This window comes from Petaurus breviceps, unplaced genomic scaffold, assembly GCF_028583685.1.
Source record: "Petaurus breviceps papuanus isolate PSGF00001 unplaced genomic scaffold, PetGlider_PUasm1.0 188, whole genome shotgun sequence".
Classification (NCBI taxonomy): Eukaryota; Metazoa; Chordata; class Mammalia; order Diprotodontia; family Petauridae; genus Petaurus; species Petaurus breviceps.
The window spans coordinates 40,431,075-40,450,708 of record NW_027185804.1 but is presented as its reverse complement, the minus strand read 5'-3'; the positions used below and the strand labels follow the sequence as shown (position 1 = coordinate 40,450,708).

The following is a 19,634-nucleotide window of genomic DNA, read 5'->3' as shown; positions in this document are numbered from 1 at the left end:
TGTTCAGGTGTTTTGCTTTGTTTTTCCCTAATCATATTGCCTGACACAGGAGTTTGTTAAATGACTTGTCCAAAGTCATTAAATTTAAACACTTCCTTGTAGGTTCTTCAGAAGATGAACTAGAATGAGAATATCCTTTCTCATTCTTTCCCTTGTACTAAATTGCTCTTCCTGGATTTACATTATAAGTATATGTGTATGTGTGCATGTAGGTTTGTGTATGCATATATGTCATATGTACATATATATACACATACACACACTTGTTTGTAGGATAGTTAAGTAGTAACAAATAAAAAAGAATATGGGTAGGTCAATATGAGACCAATAAGAAATATTTCTATCTATCTATCTATCTATCTATCTATCTATCTATCTATCTATCTATCTATCTATCTATTTCTCTATGTATCCATCTATCTGTCTGTCTACTTCTCTGTCTATATTTTCACCTACTTTGTCATTCTCACCCATCTCTTTTCTATATTTCTGATGTTTTCAAAGGCTGTGTAGACTCAGCTGTCCTAGCACTAATCTAGAGATTTAGGATTTATTGTCAGAGATTTAGAGCTTAAGCACTGATCAGCTATGTAGTCTAGACCCTCATTTTATAGAAAAGGAGAGGTTAAATGAGTTTCCCAAGATAAACTGGTATTAAATAGCAGAGATATGATTCTGGCATGGTTCCTCTGTGTCCATCTTTCCACTGTATTACATCTCATCTTCAAAAGCAAGAAACTGTCCAATGGAAAGACTTCTGTTGCAAATATTGGTCTAAATTAAATAGACTATTAGAGTCCTTAGCCTGTCCTTCCATAAACATGCTTTCATGCACTCTGATTTTCTATCCCACTTGTAACACCTGGCACCTGTTAACGATCTAAAGTGTATCTTCTTTATAATATCAGTACAATGTATATTTGTGACACCATATCCCTGCTCTCACCATATTCCTTGCCTCTGTGACCTCTTTCTGCCACTTTAATTTTAAAAATACTAAATTTTCCTCAAATAAGGCAAACTTCTCAATTTTCTAACCATTCACTTACCATTCTGTATCCTTTCTCCACTCTCTCACATCAAAGCTGTAAGACTAATTATTTAAGACACCATTTGGCTGTTAATATTTTTAGTTCTAGTAATGATCTTTGTGTGCAGATTTCTACTTCCCTGGCTGTAATTATGAACCCCCTGATGTCAGTGAATGTATTTGTTTCAGCTTTGGTTATTCTACTTGTTGAAACAAGATATTCACACTTGGTAAAAATTAAGAAGGAGAAAGAGAAATGTCCTTGAAACCTTCAGGTCACCACACCCACTGAGTCAGTCTGTTGATTTTTAAAGAAGTTTTCAGTATTCAGAAGATCTGCCTAATATTAAGCCTTCTTTGCTCTTCCCTCCTTACTAATCCTGGATTTCTACTACTCTACTCCAGATAGTCATAATTTTCCCCGTTCCATACATACCTTGTTTCAGCATTTGTTACATCTTTACATGTCCATTCTGAGGGGACTTTGCATCTCAAGGAATCAAGCTATTACTTCATTATCAAAAATTTAAGTTGATTTCTGGATTGGTTTTCTTTTTAGGTTTTATAATTGCATATTGCTTTGAACATTTTTGAGAAGAAAACTCTAAAAACAATAATCACTTTTAGAATATGATCTCAATACTGAAAACTAAGGATCAAAGAGTATTATTACAGTTTTTTAAATTAAATAGTATATTTTCGTGCTTTGTCTGAAACTTTGATTCATAGTTACAAGGAGCTTCAGACATATAAACCACCTCCACTGAAACTGCTTCATGCATGGTTTGCAATTTATAACTTCAGATAATTCCTTAGGAATAGAAAGTTAACACAACATGTTTTGGACCATTTTCACTCTGCTAGCATATTTTACAGGCAGAATAAGAACCCAGGTTGTCCCTCCTAGCATTATTTAGAACATATTATGATTCTTCTCTACAATCTTTCCTAATTCCCAAATGACTTTTCCCTTTATTTTTGCCAGACACATAACTTGGTTCATTTCCAACAATATTTTCCAACAATTTTCCTAAGTGAAGTCACTGTTGTTGCCAAATTCCTCTGCTCATTATTCTCTTAAGATAATATAAACATTTTTTTACATTCATGACTTTGGACATAGCATTTTCCCCAAAGTGTGTTGCCTTCTATTTTGATCCCTACTAAATTATATCTGCCCTTTTATGCATAGTTTTCCAAAGATCACTTTTTGCTGAAAATTCAATACTACACACGCACACACACACACAAACACACAAATTTTTCATTCTTTTCAATTTCTGTAGTCTCGCTATTAACTGCCAGTGAAACATTAACAATAGCTACATGATATTGGCATTGGTTTTTGTATGTACCTGTCTCATCTTTCCACATGTACTGAAAAGCCCTTATGGGAAGATATTCCTAATGTTAATGCATATTAGATTCCATGAACAAAAATGGTGACCAAAAATGAATGACAATGATGAAGATGATGTGAGATAAGTCCTCCCACTCTTTTGGCAGTTTCTTTCTCATTTATCTTTCAGGGAAGCTATGAAAAGAGAATTCTACTTTCCAGTCGATAGACCAAGATAAAATGTGTACAGAAAGAAATTAGAAGACATATGTACTCACCAGGACATAGTGTCTCCTGAATGGTTCATTTCCTTGATCTATGGTATAGAAGGTATATATTGTAAAATAGTAATTTCAGGATTAGATACCTCCCTGATCCCTTCCTAATTGTCAAGTTTAGAATTATTCCATTGATGTACATTATTACCAGAAAACCATAGTCTCTTTCATTGACTCGACAAGGAAGATGAAGTTGTTTCCATTTTACAGCAAAGTGCAGAGTCAGAGGCATGTCCTCTTACTCTGTCTGAAAACCAAGTATGGTACTTGGCTGAAGATATTACATTTGTCTCCAACTCCTTTGGGTACCAGGCCCAAGGGGCTCTCTACTGCCCCTACATGTGTGGATGCTGAAGAAGTAATTCAAAAAAACTAATCCTCTGCTACGTCACTTACAAAGTATGAGATTTTCTAGAAATGTTCTAGAAATTAGTCCCCCCTTAGCATATATTAACATAGATTTTCCAAAAAGTTAAAAAAAATATAATTAGTTACAAATTGTCATGTAATGGAATAATTTATTCACAGAAGTCTTGGCCAGCATCATGTTAATAAATGCTAATTGAGAGCATCTAATAAATATTTCTTGACTTAACCTTGCACAAGTATTTTAAGATATTGCAAAAAGTTGGTTTCAAGATGCAGAATTTCTATGTCCCTCTAAGACATGGGAGAGACAGGTGATACATAGTATGAATCTGTTGGTGATCTGAGCCCAGTCAACCCTAGGCCAAGTATCTCTACTCTGGTGATGCTGTTCCTAGGGTCACAGGACAAACACTCACTTGAGTTCATAATGTCATCCCACCTGCTAGGCTTGCTTTCTACATGCCACATCTTTGATACTTCATTTCCTAGAAGTTTAAGGTTGATAATCACTCTGGGGCCAAATGACTTTTATTATCAGAGAAATCTCTTTCCCCTTTCACTCTCCTAAGTAATACAATAAGCAAGTTTTTGATGGAGGAGACATTTCTAGTCAGCCCACTAGGCAACAAACATTTAATAACCACTTACAGTATCCCAGGCATGTCACTTAATATTGTGGAAACACAGAAGAGCTCAGATCATAAAAGAGGAGATCATAAGCAAACAATAATGCATGTATACAATATGTCCATAGTAAACAGATTTACAGATGTGATGCAAATTCTTTCTAATATTTATAATATTTTAATTTTTCACTATTACATGATAGAGCAATTTAAAAATTTTTTAGGTTTAATTTCGAAATGTTATCATTCTATCTCATTCCTCCCTTCCCTTGTCATGAAAAACATTCTCATAATACTAATTTTGTATCAGAAGACTCAAGTAAGAGAGAGAGAGAGAGAGAGAGAGAGAGACAGAGACAAAGACAGAGACAGAGACAGAGACAGAGAGACATAGACAGAGACATTAACAGAGAGACAGAGACAGAGAGAGAAAAGAGGGAGGGGGTGAGAAAGGAAGGAAGGAAGGAAGGAAGGAAGGAAGGAAGGAAGGAAGGAAGGAAGGAAGGAAGGAAGGAAGGAAAGAAAGACAAAGAAAAAAGAGTTGGAAAAGACTATGTTTCAGTCTGTATGTAGACATTTCAGACTTTATCAGTTCTTTCTCTGGGAGCAGATAACATACTTAATCCTGAGTCCTTTGAGGTTTTCTTGGATCTTTTTTTTTTTTTTGCTGAGAATATCTAAGTAATTCACATTTCTTTTTTTTCCTTTTCTAAAATTTACATTTTTAATTTATTTTTGAAGTTTATTATTATTTTTTAGTTTACATCATTCATTTCCACAATATTTTGAGTTACAAATTTTCTCCCCATTTTTCCCTGACTCAACACCCCAAAACAGTGATCCCATTGAATATCCCCTTCCCCAATTTGCTCTCTCCTATATCTTCTGCCATGCCCCCTCCGACTTTCCAGTAGGGAATGAGGGATCTCTATGACCCAGTGCCTATATATCTTATTTCCCAGTTACATGTAAAATTATATATATATATATATATATATATATATAAAACATTTAATTTTAAAACTTTGAATTCCAGATTCTTTCCCTACCTCCCTCATCACCCACCATTATTGAGAAGATAAGCAATTCAATATAGGTTGTACATGCGTAGCTATGCAAAACATTTCCATAGGGTATACATTCTGAAAGACTGACTAAATTTCCCTCCATCCCATTCCACACCCAATTATTCTATTCTCTAATTTGATCTTGCCCCTTTTTAAATGTGGGTGCTTCCAACTTCCCTCCCCCACCACCTGCCCTTCTTTCCATCAGCCCGTCTCTCATCCCCTTCCCTCCTCCTCTCCTGTAGGGTGAGATACCCTATTTAGTGTGTATGTCATTCCCACCATAGGACAAAGTCATTAAGAATGAGGTTCCTTCATTCCCTTTTGCTTTCCTGTTCTCCCACTCCATTGTAACAGTTTTCCCTTGCCCCTTCTATATGAAATAATTCACCCCATTCTATCTCTCCCCATCTCCTCTTATTATATATCTCTCTCACCTCTTAATTTCACATTTTTAGTATCCCCCCTTCCTATTCAACTGGTCCTGGACCCTCTGTCTATGTTAACCTGTACACATATGTAAAAATACTCACATATACTAGACTTTATAGACATATATGTATGTGTGAGTGTGTGTGTTTATATACACACACATTTCTATTCCCTTCAACTATTCTCAAAGTGAGAAAAGTTTCATAAGTTACAATTATCATTTTCCCATATAGGAATATAGGTAGTTCTACTGTGAGAAATCCCTTATGATTTCTTTTCCCTGCTTACCTTCTCATGCTTCTCTTGCTTCTTGTATCTTAATGTCAAATTTTCCATTCAACTCTGATTTTTTCATCAAGAATGCTTGAAAGTCCTCTATCCCATTAAATGACCATATTTTCCCCTGAAACATGATACCCAGTTTAGCTGGGTAGGTGATTTTTGTATTTATTCCCAGCTCCTTTGACCTCCAGAATATCATATTCCTAGCCCTTAAATCCCTCAGTGCAGAAGCTGTGATATCCTGTGTTATCCTGATTGTGTTTGCACACCATTTAAATTGTTTCTTCCTGGCTGCTTGTAATATTTTCTCCTTGACCTTGGAACTCTGGAGCCTGGCTCTACTATTCCCAGGAGTTTTCTTTTTGGGATCTTTTTCAGGAAATGATTGGTGGATTCTTTCAATCTCTATTTTGCCCTCTGGTTCTAAAAGATCAGGGCAATTTTCCTTGAGATTTTTTTTAGTCTTCTGTGTATTTATTGTTTTTACAGCAGAATGCCCAACACAGATCATCATAACTGCCAAAGTCAGCTGTGCAAAGTAGTATATATAGTGCTTAAGTACAAATGGGACACATGATTTTTTAAAATAAATACTTAAGCACTTAAGCACAAATTTATGGTACTACAAAAGAGCATTTAAACTAGATGGTCTAAGTTGATCTGCCTCCTTGGACCCACAGTAACTGTTATTTTCCAAAAAAAAAACCAATAGAATCAATATACTGAATCATCAGTTTCACTGTGTGAATAACGGATCACAATAAATGAGTTCCTTTTTCTAAGAGCTTTTCCTGGCTCCCCTACAAACATGTTCTGGTCTGGATAAAAAGACAACAGGAATTTCTTGAAGGTCAATGGTCCAAAATGCTAACTATGGTTAAGTATTCTACATGATCTATATTCACTGGTTCCTTTTTTAATTAGAATGTACTTAGATTACTTTCTTCAATTCATCATACAGGACAAGCATGAAAGCTCCACCCATGCCTCTAAGAACATTGGACCAGGCACCCTTGAAGAAAGCTTTGCCACCCTCGTCTTTAGCAATCTTCTTCCAGCAGTCAATTGTCCCAGTGTACACGATATCAGCTCCTTTGTGACCAAACTGCATCATCATTCGCGGCCTTACTGTACCAAAAGGATAGGAGACCACACCTGCTACAGCATTCACTAATTGCGCAATCATCCAGCTTATCACAATGTGAGTGTTCTTCAGATCTGGGAGCATACCTTTTGCTGTATCATAGATTCCAAAGTAAGCTGCTCTATAGATAATGATACCCTGCACTGAGACATTGAAACCTTGATACAAGCCCCGAATTCCATCAGACTTGGTGATTTTCACAAGGCAGTTTCCCAGGCCTTTGAATTCTCTCTCAGTGCCAGATTTTCCAACATCAGCTGCCAAGCGGGTTCTCGCAAAATCCAAGGGGTAGACAAAGCAGAGAGAAGTGGCTCCAGCTGCACCACCAGAGGCAAGATTGCCAGCAAAATACCTCCAAAACTGTGTGTGCTTCTCCACTCCTCCCAAAACACCTGCTTATACTTATCATTAAAGGTGAAGTTAAGGGCCTGGATGGGGAAGTATCTGATGACATTCGCTAAGTTGCCCCGCCAGAAGGAAAGCACCCCTTGTTCCTTTGGAATTTGGACTATACAACCCATTATGCTTTTGTACAGCTTATCTGCAGCAATTTGTTTGCTGGCATGCTGCACCTGCAGCAGCGGCTTTAACTCTCTCGATGGGGGCCATCTTGGAGATGGCGGCGACGATGCCACTAGCCTGGAAGTCCTTGGTGAAGGATATGGCCTGTTCTGTCATGGTCACAGAGGGGGAAGGTGCTGGAGGCAGAGGAGGAAAGCCGCTGAGAGAGGACCCAAAGCTGGGGAACTTGTTGCTGCCTGCACAGCCCCTTGCTACAGCTAGGACCGAAAGGCGAGAATTTCTTGAAGGTTGATTTCTAGGTTCTTTTTTTGATCGTGGCTTTCAGGTAGTCCAATAATTTTTAAATTAACTCTCCTGGATCTATTTTCCAGGTCAGTGGTTTTCCCAATGAAATATTTCACATTGTCTTCTATTTTTTCATTTGTTTGGATCTGATTAACAGCATCCTGATTTCTCATAAAGTCATTAGCTTCCATTTACTCCAATCTAATTCTAAAGCAATGATTCTCCTCATTGAGCTTTTGAGCTTCTTTTTCCATCTGGCAAATTTGTCTTTTTAAGGCATTCTTCTCCTCATTGCCTTTTTGAGCCTCTTTTTCCATTTGAATTAGTCTATTTTTTTTAAAGCAATTGGGGTTAAATAACTTGCTCAAGGTTACACGGCCAGTTATTATTTCTGGGTGTGGTGCTGAGAATCTGAGCCCAGATTTGATCCAGGTCATCCCGACACTGGAGCCGGTGCTCTTACTCTCTGAGCCACCTGGCTGCCCCTAAGCAATTGGGATTAAGTAACTTGCTCAAGGTTACATGGCCAGGTGTTTCTGGGTGGGTGCTAAGTGTCTGAGCCCGGGATTCGATCTCCAGGTGTTCTCAACACTGGAGCCGGTGCTCTTACTCTCTGTACTACCTGGCCGCCCCGAATTAGTCTATTTTTAAGGTGTTATTTTCTTCAGTCAGGTTGTTGACTCTTATTTCATAATGTTCTTGCATCGTTCTCATTCCTTTTCCCAATTTTTCCTCCAGTTTTCTTATTTAGTTTTCAAAATCCTTCTTAAGCTCCTCTATGGCCTGTAAGCAGCTTATTCTTTTCTTGGAATCTTCTGTTGCTGGAGTTCTGACTTTGCTGTCTTCCTCCTGTTCCATGCTCCAATCCTTTTTGTTCCCAAAAATGGAACCCAGAGTTGGATTGCTGTCCTTGCCTGGCTTCCCTTGTTTGCTCATGTTACCACTCAATTACTTGACTTTAGAGCTTTTTGCCATGGTAGAACCCTGCTACCAGACACAGGGGCTTTGTTCCAATCACTGGGGTTTTCGCAGCTGCTGGAGCTATTAGTTGGGTGCCTTTCTGATACCTCCTCATGCTCTGGCAAACAGGTTACACACACCAGGACCTCCACCCTTGACCACAATCCAGATCCAAGCATGTTAAAGCAATAGAGATTACCCCTCAGACTGGTTTCTTGGTCCCCCTACAATCTGCAGGCCAGGAGCTCTGAAGCAGCCACATGGCAGGGGCTGGACACAGCAACTCAGTTGCTTCTCACTCCAGATGAGTAAAGGGTGGACCACACTCCCCAACTCCTGGTTCACAAAGTCCACACTACACTGACCTCTCACTTTGTCCTTAGCATCTGTGGATTGATAATTCTGGAAACTGACACAACTGCTGGTGATCTGAAGTCCCTCCAGCCCATGGCTGATTGTGGCTGCCCTGAGGCTAAAACCTCAGGCTTGCATGGGGCTGGGCTTGGCTCCAAATACACTGTGCTGGCCACTTCCTGCTAGCCTGCTGGGCTGTCCTCAGTGTCATTTTCTGGGTCCTGTAGCTCCAGTTTGTTCAGTCACCTTTTACATGAATTGGAGGAGTTGGAAGCAATAGCCCCATGTAAGTCCTGTTTCTACTCTACCATCTTAACTCCACCCCCTGTGATTCATATTTTTTATCTTACAGTTTTATTGTTACAGTTTACAATATTCTCTTTGTAGTGCTCACTTCTCTTTGAATCAGTTCATGCAAATTGTTCCTGGTTTATAGGATATCATCCTACTTGTCATTCTTTAAAGAAAATTAATATATCATCACACTCATACTACAGCTTTTCAGTCATTACGCAATTGATGGGCATCCCCTCAATTTCCCATTCTTAGGCACCACCAAAAAGAGTTTTTCCTTTATTTTTTTTTTTACAACTAGTGCTTTTTCCCCCTTTTAAAAAATATCTTTGGCGTACAGACCTAGCAGTGGTATTATTCTGTCAAAGGGTATGCACAGTTTTATATGCCTTTGGGAATTGTACCAAATTTCTCTCCATAATGGTTGGATTACTGTGCATTGGAATCCTAGTTTTCTCAAATTCCCTCAACATTTGCATTTTCACTTTTTCTCATTTTAGTTAATTTGATTAGTACTAGGTGGTATCCCCAAAATATTTTAATTTGCATTTCTCTAATCAATAGTCACTTACAACATTTTATATGATGAGATACCTTTGATGTCTTCACCAAAAACTGCTTTTTGATTTCTTTGGCAATTTATTAATTAGGGAATTATTTGTTTTCTTATTGATTTGACCCTGTTCTCTTTATTTTTGAGCAATTATATATTTCTCAGATAATTGCTGCAAAACATTCCCCAGTTTTCTGCTTTCCTTTAAATTTTGGTTGCCTTTTTCCTGAAAAAACTTTTTTTATGTAATCAAAATGATCTGTTTTACATTTTGTAAAACACTTTATATCTTGTTTGGTCCTAAATTTTTCCTGTAACCATAGTTCTGACAGATAAACTCTTCTCCCTTGATTTGCTTAGTTATCACCCTTTATGATTAAACAAGCTATATCTCATCCAAACTTTGGGAATACAAAAAAAATTAAGACAGACTGCTCTGATAATATGGATAGTTATGTGGAAAGGGAGGGAGGCAGCAGAAAAGTTCATCACATTTTCTAAAAGAGAAAGCAGGGAAAGGACTCTGAAAGAATGAGTTGCTAGAATGTGGTCTATAAACCCTGCATCCAATCAACAGCACCACACACCTAAAATGGCACTAAAGAAAGAATCGTAAGAGACACATGCATAGGACATTTCCATAAAGAAGGAAAAATGATACAACAAGACTAATCTCAGCCTCTTTGTGTAATCATAATTTAGCAAGACACATGATAACTAATTTAAAGGAAAAATAAATCAGATGATGAAAATCAAGGAACTGATCAAACTTTCTATAATTATGCCAATAGAACATTAATTTCTGAATTAAATAAAATAGCCAGTAAATTTACTGAAATTTTCAGAGGAACCAATTAGAATGCTAGCACCCCAAATCCTTGGGTTTCTCATTAAGGAGGATCCCACAAGAAACCATTTACTGAATATTTGAAACTTGCCCATTTTTTTATGGGAAATGTTCCAAAATGTAGGATGTATGATAGTAAAAGGTTTAACTTGTGGAGTACTAAACTATGTGTCCAAAGACCTGAATCCAAGGTGCAACTTGCAGTGTGTAAACAATAGGAGAGTTCTCTCTTCTACAATCTTACACATATACTTACAACATTGAAATGAAAAAAAAAAAAACGATCACCTTAATATATTTAATTGTGTTTGTATATGTGTGTGTCTTCTCCATATTCTTCTGTTCTTATCTTGCTGTTATTTTACGTTTATATCACTGATTGCATCAAATAAATCCTTGAAGAGTTTAGGTACTTGATAAGTATTTTCTTAAGTACATTGCTTCCCCCACATTTTCTCCTTCTTATATATTCTCTCATTATCTGGAGTGCAAGTATTATCAGATTGGTATGTATAATTTGTTCTTTATCATTGATAGCCTCCTATCATTACTATTATTCATCATTGTTTAATGAGAAGCTTGGCATCTCAGTGGATATAGCTGAGGTATGGAGTCAGGGAGACAAGTTCAATTCTGGCCTCAGATATTTCCCAAGTGTGTGACCCTAGCGAGGTCATGTAACTCTGTTTGCCTCATCCATAAGATGAGGATGGAAATGGAAAAATACTCCAGCATCTGCCAGGAAAACCTCAAATGGGGCCCAAAGAGTTGGACACAACTGAACATAAGAAACAAAAACAATTGTTTAATCTAGAAGGGCAGAATACAAATTGCACCAGGATCCTTTTTCAGACATCTACTTTCAGTCTGTCCTTCAGGACCTGAAACGCTCTAAAACATGCAGAGAATCCTAATGTTAAAGTGATGTATGTGTGATGCTTTAGTTCAGAAAATAAGTGATAAAGTAAAATTTATCAGGGAAGAACAACAGAGTGTGGATTAAGAAGGCCACAAAGGGGATTCACTGACCCTCTTTTCACCTCCATCCACAAATCAGAGAGTGACCCAATATTCTCAGGGTCTCAAATGTTGAACCTGGGACAGAATAAGAGATTTTTTAAAATTTGTTTTTAGGTGTTTCTTTAGGAATATGGAAATTCAAAAGCACACTACACATTATCATTTTGATCTGTAAAATATCTCCAAAAATATCAGATTTAACTTACCCTAACAATTAAGGAGAGATATAACTTGAAATAACATAATCTTTCACATTTATGCATTATTATTTTTAAATGGATACAGATATTTGTATGAACAGCATGCAAATCCATTTAAAATTGGTATTCAATTCAAAGTAGCATTTTATCTTTTTTTCTCATTCAGGACATACTAGTGGTATAAGTATTAAAATGGTGTTTGGAAAGAAATGAAATATAACTAAAAATGAATTTTACTTCAGATTTTCTGCTTGGGAAATATTCCTTGCCTGAAAAAAATGATCACATTGAAGATAATTTTGTCTTTTTTAATGCTTTGCAGCCATGATAAGATATATGCATTAATTCCAATATAATATTAATTTTAACAACAACAATATTTCTGAACATACCTGTACATCCATGGACATAGATGAATGCACATCTATATGTGTATGTATGTATATGTATATATGTATGTTTATTCATACATATAAATTTACATATCAATAGCCACATCATAGTATCTGTATGGATTAGAGTGTCATGTTTAGAAGGTGGTGCTTCTTATGGGGTAATTGGACCCCAGCCCTAAGATCATATCTCTGGAAGCCTCCTAATTTCTTAGTAGGCTCCTGTCCTGTGAGAACATTTTCTCTTCTTGCAGAACATATTCTCTTGTCAGAAGAGACAGAGTACATGCCTGTCTAAATGATGTATATCCCTTACCAGAACCCCAAGTTCCATGCCTCTGACTACTCCCTCACTGTCTAGCTTACATCTTACATCTTCCCATCCATAGCTCCCAAAGACTGGACCACTATATTGCTGAACTAGAATCCCCGGCATATTTTCCCCATGCCCTTTTTCAAAATAAGGCCCAGAATCATGCTCACTCTCTCCCATGTTCTCTAAGGACTGTTGCCCACTTTTTGTTGTTGTTTTTTTTTTAACTCTTAGATTCCTTTATTATCATTACTTAAAATTATTTCCATGCCTTTCCTCACTTGTTTTTTGTGCTTGGAATCTACTTTCATATCTTTTCTATTAAAGCAATTCTCCCCCCTTTTAAAGACCCATTTTAAGGTCAATTTCCTCTAAAAGCTTTCCTCAGGTTCCCTAGTCCTAGCTGATGGTGCTCTTCTTCTTTTTTTTAAATTTAAATTTTTATTTTTCAACATTCATTTCCACAAGATGTAGAGTCATAAATTTTCTCCCAATCTCTCCCATACCCCCACCCCAAAATAGCAGGCCTACTGAATACCCCTTTCCCCAATTTGCTCTCTCTCATATCCTCCCCCACACCTACTCTAACATTATAGTAGGGCAAGAGGGATTTCTATACCCCAGTGCTTGTATATCTTATTTCCCAGTTGAATGTAAAACAAAACAAAACAAAACAAAAAACAAACTTTTTATTTAGCATTTGTTTTCAAAACTTTGATTTCCAGATTCTTTCCCTTCTTCCCTCCTCAACCACCCCCACTGGAAAGATAAGCAATTCAATATAGGTTGTACATGTGGAGTTATGCAAAACATTTCCATAATAGATAGATTGTGAAAGACTAACAATGTTTCCCTTCATCCTATTCTGCCCTTTAATTATTCTGCTTTTTTCTTTTACCCTGTCCCTTTTTAAAAGTGTATACTTCTAATTACCCTCTCCCCCAAACTTCCTCCCTTCTATCTTCCCCCCCCCTCCCTTAGCCCCTTCCCTGCCTACTTTCCTGTAGGGCAAGATACCCAATTGAGTGTGTATGTTATTCCCTCCTTAAACCAAAGTCAATGAGAGTGTGGTTGACCCATTCCTTTTCACCTTCCTGTTCTTCCCCTCCATTGTAACAGTTTTTTTCTCACCACTTTTATGTGAAATGATTTACCCTATTCTATCTCTCACTTTCTCCTTCTCTTATTATATTCCTCTCTCACCTCTTAATTTTATTTTTTACATATCATCCCTTCCTATTCAACTGATTCTGTGCCCTCTATCTATATATACATGTACACACAAATACACACTCATATATGTATTTATACATACACCCTCCTATGCATACATATGTGAATGAAGATACAAATATGAATACATATATTTATGTTGTATCAGCAATGCCATATTCACAATGCCTATAGAGATTACAAATATGCTGATATAATTATCCATCACAAAATACGTCAGGTTTGCCATTTGGGGAAATAAACTAGAAAATTTATTAAGATACCAAAAGACTGAGTCCCAAAACCAGAAAGTGAAAGCCATCAGAGTAGTTATGACATTGGCACAGGTAGATAAAGTAGAAAGCACCCACATTTTCAAGCCTTTAAAACAGAACAGGCTACCTCAGGCAAAGGTCCTCCTCTCCCCACTCACAGCAACCACCCAGCGTCCTGGAAGAGCGCTCCCAGCAGCTCCGGCCCCTGGCAGTCCTCAGCAGGAGTCCTAACTCAAAAAAAAAAAAAAGGCAACCGCCACCAACTGCCAACTGCAGGACCGTTAGCTCGGCTTTTCACTTTCTCTTGCTCTGCTATGTCAGCACGTCCATGGGGCATGAGAGATCTTTAAATCCCATAACCCTTACATATGTATATACATATATATATATATATATATTTTTTTTTTTTCCATTCAACTATCCTCATACTGAGAAATGGGTCATGACTTAAAAGTACTGTTTTTCCATGTAGGAATATAAGTAGTTCAAATTTAATAATTTTCTTTTGATTTCTTTATCCTGTTTACCTGCTCATGGTTCTCTTGCTTCTTGTATTTTAAAGTCAAATTTTCTTTTCAGCTTTGGATTTTTCATCAAGGATACTCGAAAGTCCCCTATTACATTGAATGACCATATTTTCCCCTGAAGCATTACATTCAGTTTTGCTAGGTAGCTGATTCTTGTTGTTAATCCTAGCTCCTTTGACCTCTGGAATATCATATTCCAAGCCCTTTAATACCTCAATGTAGAAGCTGCTAGATCTTGTATTATCATGATTGTGTTTCCACAGTTCTCAAATTGTTTCTTGCTGACAGCTTGTATCATTTTCTCCTTGCCCTGGGAACTCTGGAATTTGCATATGATATTCTTAGGGGTTTTCTTTTTGGGATCTTTTTCAAGAATAGATGGGTGAATTATTTTAATTTCTTTTTTGCCCTCTGGTTCTAGAATATCAGGGAAGTTTTCATTGAGAATTTCTTGAAGGATGATTTGTAGTCTCCTTTTTTTGATCATGGCTTTCAGGTACTCCAATAATTTTAAAATTTTCTCTGCTGGTTCTATTTTCCAGGTCAGTGGTTTTTCCAATGAGATATTTCACATGGCCTTCTATTTTTTTTATTTGTTTGGATCTGTTGTATAGAATTTTAATTTCTCGTAGTCATTCAGTTCCATTTGCTCCAATCGAATTTTGAAGGGATTATTCTCTTCAGTGAGTTTATTTTTTAATGTGTTATTTTCTTTAGTATTTTTGGGTCTCCTTTAGCAGGCTGCTGACTCAATTTTCATGATTACCTTGCAACATTCTCATTTTTCTTCCCAATTTTTCCTCTACTTCTCTTACTCAACTTTCAAAATCCTTCTTGAGCCCCTCCATGGTCTATCACCTTTTTCTTGGAAGCTTTTAGTGCAGGGTTTTGACATTATTGAGTTCTTCTTGTTCCATGTTTTGATCCTTATTGTCCCCAAAATAGGATTCTATGATCTGATTGCACTTCTTCTGCTTGCTCATCTTGCCAGCTAATCACTTGACTTTTGAGCTTTTTGCCACCATAGAATTTTGCATCCAGAGTGGACAGAGCTTGTCCCAAGTCATTGGGGTTTCTGCAAATGTTGCCAGAGGTCTGAGGAGGGCCCACTCTCTCCAGTCACCAGCAGCTCTGGCACACTGGTGTTTCTCATGCCGGGAACACTGCACAGACTGACCCTGATCAATGCAGGTCAAAGCAAGAAAGGTTACCCTATGAATGGTCGCTTGCTCCCCCTAAAATTTGAAGACCTGGAGCTCTGGAGGCAGCCATAAGGCAGCAGCTGCAGCTTCCTTGCCTCTGCCACCTCTCTTCCCCTGAGGCAGGGTTCAAACTGTGCTCTTCTGTCACCCAGTTCCAATAGAGTTCCCCACTGACTTTTTATTTTCTCTTTGGTGCTTATGGATTGAGAAGTCTGGAACCTACCACAGTTACTAGTAATTCACTCTCCTGAAGTCTGCTCCCCCCCCCAGCCTGTGCTGTGGGTCAGGGCCGCCCTGGGTCCTCACATGTGGGAATGTGCTCAGCTCCAAGCCAAGTGTGGTACACCATTTCTGTAGGTCTGCCAGGCTGCCTGTATCAGGAGATTTGTTTCTCTCTTTCACTTCATGGGTTCTGTAGCCCTAAAATTAGTTTAGAGTCATATCTTACAGGTATTGGAGGTGGTTGGTGTGGGAGCTCACAATAGTTCCTTCTTCTACTCTGCCATCTTCCTGTTGCCCATTTTTGCTAAAGCATTACAATCAGCTTTTAACCACTTGACTAAGATAAGGCTTGAGTCAATGAATTCAATCCAGGCAGCACTGCCTTGGTATTCTTGGTTACAGAACACCACTAAAACTTATGGTTTCTACTGATCTTTAAGGAAAGCTAGAAGATTTAAAGGACAGAAGTGAGGAAAGTGAACATTTCAGAAAAGGGAAATAACCACTATTGTGGAGAACAATGCGTTTCTGTTGGGTAGCTTACATTTGCATTGAATTACATCAACCTGATGTTATGTCCAAGTGTTTATTGATCACTGTTCTCCTCCCTGATCATCAATGGTCCATTCTCAGTACCTTATTTTCTAGGAGAACTTTTCTTCACTCCAAGACATTCCCCCAACTACTAGATATAGGTATCAAAGATCTTGAGAGAGTACACCAGGGAAAATCAGATACTCAGTATAGTAAATTTATTACATTAATGATGGGATGAAGGCCAATCTTCTACAAAGTAGAGAGTAAGGGGATTTAGACTTTTACTGTTTATTTTCAGTTTTAACATTCTTTTTTCACTTAAGCGTGGATTTGCAATAGTGTGAAGAATAAGATGTAACTAAAAGTTTAAACACCAAAACAGTATACATATTAGAACTTCTGAATGTACTCATTGTTCACATAGTGGAATGGATCCATTAATCCCAGTGGAATTTTTAAGCAAGAGATGTTGCTGTTGCTTCTACTGTTGTAGATTTTTTTTGTTGATAGTGGGAGTGGTGCTGGTGATGATAATGGTGATGATCATGATGATCATGATGGTGATCACACTAATAATTTAATGAGAAATCAATTTTGTCCCATAACTTCCTGAGATTTCCCTTCACATCACTATTCCTCAGTCTGTATATATTGGGCAGTTCAGCAAGGGGATGATCTCTGTATAGAAATCAGAGCCCCCTTTGTTAATGAACCAGGAGGATTTACTAGTGGGTGTACAGTAGAGGAAGAGAGGACTGTTCCAAAGAAAATTCCAACAGCTATCAGGTGAGAAGCACAAGATGAGAAGGCCTCGTGCCTTGCCCTAACTGAATGTATTTTCATGAGAGCTATAAAAATGAAAATATAAGAAGTGAATATGCCCACAAGTAACCTCAGCACATTGAAGTTGCAATTATCTAAAGTATCAGCTGACCAACATGCTATCAGAGCAGGAGGCAGAGAGTATGCCTCTCACTCATAGACAAAATTATTGATGATATTAGTCCCACAAAAAGATAACACAAGGACAGAGTAAGTGAAGAGCAGACAGAAGAATATGCCCTAGGAGTAAGCTGCAGCCATTATCAGGGCACAATGTTTCTGGGATATGATAACAATCGATCAATCAATAGATAAATAGATGAATAAATGAATGAATGAACGAATGAACAAATAAATAAATATGTGTGTGTGTACATGCGTATGTATGTATGTATGTATAAAAGGGGTTTTCAAGTGGCCACAAAGCAATCATAAGCCATCACTATCACCATTAATGTGCCAGTCAAATCAGAGATAGCAGTAAAGAATTGTGTGATGTAAATAGAGACAGCCATTGTCCTATCTTCTCCAGGTAAATTTTCCAACGTCTGAGGTGTAACAGTACTGGAGTAAAAAAAAATACACAAAGGAGAAATGTTTAAGGATAAAACACATTGGGGTGTTCAATATGGGGTTCATAATAATGATTGCCATCATTCAAGACTCCCCATCCCAGGGATCATATAGATGGCCAAGCAAGTCAGAAAGAGATGAAGCTGAAATGATGGGTGGTCTGAGAGTCCCATGAGTATCAATATGACTGCAACACTGTGGTTTTTATCAGAGATCATCATGGCTAAATTTGAAAGGAATTTGAAAATAAATCCTGAAAATCCAGAATAGTACAATGATAAGGACATAGATAGTGAGATGAAGGTAGGTTGAAATAAATGATGACAACTAAAGGGCGTTTAAAGGAATTGAACATTTATTTTATTAAAGTCAAAATTTCTTAGTGGATAAAAGATCAGCCTTGAAGTCAGGAAGAATGTGTTATCACAAACAGATATATATATTATCTTGTGACCCTAGATTAACCAATGAACATTTTGATGGCCGAGGAAACTAATGCTTCAAATTGCAGATCACTTGTCAATCTACTTTGCAAGAGTTGATTTCAAAATGGAAGTTATTTATACCAAAGAAGTTAGAGATCTACAAGAAATAATAATAATGATAATTTAATTGTGAAATTAGTATCTATTGAAAATTCATATCAAATTAAGTTATGTGAGAAATGTATAAGGAATAAATGAGAAAAAATGGAAATAAGAGGTACTCATGATAGAAAACAGTGGATAGGAGAGTTTCCCAAAATCTCAAATGTTGCCAATTATGCTTCCATTTTTCTTTCTCCTTCAAATTTTTATACATTTTTGGTTTGCTTGTTCAGCATTTAAGTTATTGTTCATCCACAAGTATTTATTAAGATCTTACAATATGCTGAATACCTTGTTAAGTACTGAGAATGCAAATAAAGGCAAAAATGAAGTCAGTGCTCTGAAGGAGCTTGTTGTTACCAGGAAGACAACATGTAAATGATTAAGTATATACGAAGTATGTATGTGTGAATACATACACCTCTATGTAGACACATATTTGTATATATTGGCTGGTATACAAAGATAAGCATGGACACACATACATATGTGTTTCTATGTTGTTGTTTCTCAGTCATTTAAGTAATGTTCAACACTTCCCTACCCCATTTGGGGTGTTTTTTGTAAAGATGCTAGAGGGGTGTGGTATTTCCTACTCCAGTTCATTTTATGGATGAGGAAATTGATGAAGACTTAAGTGACTAGTCCGGGGTCATAAAGCTAGCCATTGTGTTCAGTTGTATTTAAATTGAGAAAAAATGAGTCTTCTTGACTCCAAGCAAACACTCTATCCATACTGCCACCTAGCTGCCTTTTACACACACTCACACTCACTCACTCACACACACATGCACACACTGTAGTATGTAGTATAAATGAAAGATAAACTTAGACACATTCGTGGGGAAGTGATAGCTCATGATTGCTTTGGGGGTCATTTGAAAATCCCTTTTATACATACATACACACACACACACACACACACATATATATATATTTATACATGTATACTATTATATCTAGCATAATAGTATAACCTATTACACTAAATTATAATCTCTAGTAATAAAAGGGCATGAAAGAATTTAAAGAAAGAGAGTAAGAGAGATAGAGAAAAAGAGAGAGAAATTGACAAGTTAATAGATTGAGTTCTGATTCTATTTGCCTCTCTCTCTCTCTCTCTCTCTCTCTCTCTCTCTCTCTCTCTCACTTTCAATGACTATGCCTATTTCTTTGTCTCTTTCTGTCTGTCTCTCTCTGTATCTCTGATTCTCTTCTCAAGACCTAGAATTTCAAAGATTTATAGAAATTTCTTAATAATAAAACTCTTTCTCCCATTGCAAAATATCAATTTTTCTACAATTTAGAGGCTTTCACAGATTGTGGATCCACCAAGAAGTTAATCTCAGACTCATTAAAAACAAATAATT

At 37.1% G+C, this 19,634-nt stretch overlaps 1 pseudogene; it reads right to left on the bottom strand.

Annotated features, from left to right (window-relative positions):
• Window positions 1-6,321: 6,321 nt before the first annotated feature.
• LOC138163527 (ADP/ATP translocase 3-like) lies at window positions 6,322-7,345 on the bottom strand (annotated as a pseudogene).
• Between the last annotated feature and the right edge of the window lie 12,289 nt (window positions 7,346-19,634).